At 40.9% G+C, this 2,820-nt stretch overlaps 1 pseudogene; it reads left to right on the top strand.

The window, feature by feature from the left end:
* Window positions 1-1,924: 1,924 nt before the first annotated feature.
* On the top strand, window positions 1,925-2,238 carry LOC130835126 (pterin-4-alpha-carbinolamine dehydratase-like; annotated as a pseudogene).
* The last annotated feature ends 582 nt before the right edge of the window (window positions 2,239-2,820 follow it).

Genomic DNA, 2,820 nt, shown 5'->3' with positions numbered 1-2,820 from the left:
TCAATCTTAACCCCATTCTGGGAGCCAAGTTGCCTGCCAGGGACCTAAGTCTCTAACATCAGAGAGAGTAACGTCTTCATCTGTGTGAGCATAATAAGTCCTGTGTCAGAGTCTTGCGGAATGTGAGCAAACACAGAGATACTGTCCATCATTTCATTTTTCTGTGTAGAGATGCTTATCCAGTTGGGCCTAGTCTGGCTTGCTCTTATTAGGATAGAGAGAGCTTTGAGGCTGGAGAGTTCAAGAGCCTCAAGAGGACTGCTGCAGCCCACAGGATGGAAGTAGACGGAGGAGAAGATCTCTGTCACCAGAGCAAACTCTGCCTCGCCCTTAGCAGGTTATGACAATAGATGCTTATTAGCAACAACAGGAAGAAACTGGCAGACACCTTGAGGGTGAATTTCCACATGTGTTGTTACATCATTCCCAAAACATCACCTTTAAAGACACTGTTGAGTTTTTGTTTTTGTTTCTTTTTTGTTTGTTTAGAATTAAAAAAAAAATTTTATTGGAGTATAGTTGCTTTACAATGTTGTGTTAGTTTCACAGCAAAGTGAATCAGCTGTATGTATACATTTATCCCTTCTTTTTGGATTTCCTCCCCATTTAGGTCACCACAGAGATTGAGTAGAGTTCTGTATGCTATACAGTAGGTTCTTATTAGTTATCTATTTTGTACATAGTATCAATAGTGTATGTGTGTCAATCTGAATCTCCCAATTCATCCCACCCTCCCTCTTTCCCCCTTGGTACCCATACGTTAGTTTCTCTATGATTGTGTCTCTATTTCGGCTTTGTAAACAAGATGGTCTATACCAATTTCAACACTGTTGAATTTCTAAAGAACTCTTTTTGGATCTACTTTAAGATAATTTTTAATCAATGTATTATAGCTTAATGGATAAGAGTTCAACTCTGATTTGGAATCAGACTGCCTGGCCTCAAAAAGCACTTTACCATTTACTTTGAGCAAATTATTTAACCTTCCTGTGTGTCAGTTTCCTTGTTGGTAAAATGCCGATAAAAAGGACATGTACCTTGTAGGATGGTGAAGAGGATAAAAGGAGTACTTGGCAAATGCTTATCAATAGGTGACCAATATTTATTAGCTATTATTATTGTTATTTTTATGTAAAACAAACAGATTTCTGTAACTAAAACCTCAGGCAGCTGATAAATGTGTTTATTAAATCTGAACTCCGCTAGCATTTCATTTTCTTTTATTTCTTTTATAGTCAAGGTTCAGATGTACTATTCCAGAAATCTTTCAAGATTCTAATTGCTCTCAGGGCCATCCACTGTTGTGCCTGTCATTCAACTTTTTTGGTTAATTCCCCATTTTCTCTCTCTTACTAGCTTTAAACAAAGTTATAAAATGTGTGAAATCAGTAGACACTAACCCTAACCCCATTGTCTCATACCCTGAGTTATTAGCTTTAAGTGCTTTTCCTTGCCTATCTTGGTTCTTTATTGAGTGTCCCATCCAGGGAAGGATAAATTGGGAGATGGGGATTGACATATACACACTACTACGTATAAAATAGATAACTAATAAGGACCTGCTGTATAGCACAGGGAACTCTACTCAATACTCTGTAAAGACCTATGTGGGAGATGGATCTAAAAAAGAGTGGACATATGTGTAAATATGACTGATTCACTTTGCTGTACAGCAGAAAGGCATACACGTTGTAAATCAACTATACTCCAATAAAATTAATTTTAAAAAAGGTTGAAAGTTCATCCACAAAAAATAAAAAAAGCATCCTACCCAAGAGCCTTCTAATGATATGGTATGGACCTTTCATTTTATTCTCAATTATTATAAAAATTTAGATGGTATCTCCTAGAAATATGGAATGATAGGTCGCACTCATCTGCTCTGCCACCACCTGCTGGTGCCCGTGACTGCGCTGTGCCCGGCATGGCTGGCAAAGCACACAGGCTAAGTGCTGAGGAGAAGGTCCAGCTGCTGCCAAACATGCGGGTCGTGGGGTGGAGCAAGCCAGCCAGGTTGCCATCTTCAAGCAGTTCCATTTCAAAGACTTCAGTAGGGCTTTAGGCTTCATGATGAAAGTGGCCCTGCAGGCGGAAAAATTGCACCACCATCCTGATTGGTTTACTGTGTGCAGCAAGGTCCACATCACCCACCCTGAGCACCCACGCGTGTGCGGGCCTTTCAGACCGGACATAAATCTGACCAGTTTCATCAAGCAAGTAGCAGTGTCCGTGACATAGACCCTGCCCTTCCTTTCTGAATTCTTCAGGGGAAAGCGGGGACTTGAACTCGGGATCCAGAGAGGGGACTGGGAAGCCCCAAGATGTCGCTGCAGTCAGAACTGCCAAGTCAATCCTGTTGCCTCTGTTTAGAGGTAAGTCCTTGTCATGGAAAAAGAAGCCAGCATCACTGCCAACACCAGGAACTTACACCATTTTTCCCCTTGCCCCTCTCTTCCTCCTTAGGGCTCTTTTACATTTACACTGATTTGAATACGTTCTTCTCTTGCTTTACAACTTCCCAGCAAGAGCAATGATTTCTTCCCAGGCCATGTCTTGCTCCCTTTCTGATCTACTTCCCAAGGAGCTGTGATGGAAACTGTGTCCAAGATAAACAAAGTCTTAGAAACCAGAACCCTAAAGTCATCCACATCCTATGTAACAGAAACGCATGAGCTATTATGCCCCAAATAAAACCATTGTTTCACTTGGAAAAATAAAAAGAAATATGGAACCATAAAGCTCAAAATTTCCACTCCTTTATTTTACAGATGATCAATTACAGCCCCCCTCCCCCCCGCCCAAGAACTGAGACTGTTTTTC

The sequence above is a fragment of the Hippopotamus amphibius genome, chromosome 13, assembly GCF_030028045.1.
Source record: "Hippopotamus amphibius kiboko isolate mHipAmp2 chromosome 13, mHipAmp2.hap2, whole genome shotgun sequence".
NCBI classification, from domain to species: domain Eukaryota; kingdom Metazoa; phylum Chordata; class Mammalia; order Artiodactyla; family Hippopotamidae; genus Hippopotamus; species Hippopotamus amphibius.
The sequence above is the reverse complement of the archived record's forward strand: the minus strand, read 5'-3'. Positions and strand labels throughout refer to the sequence as shown.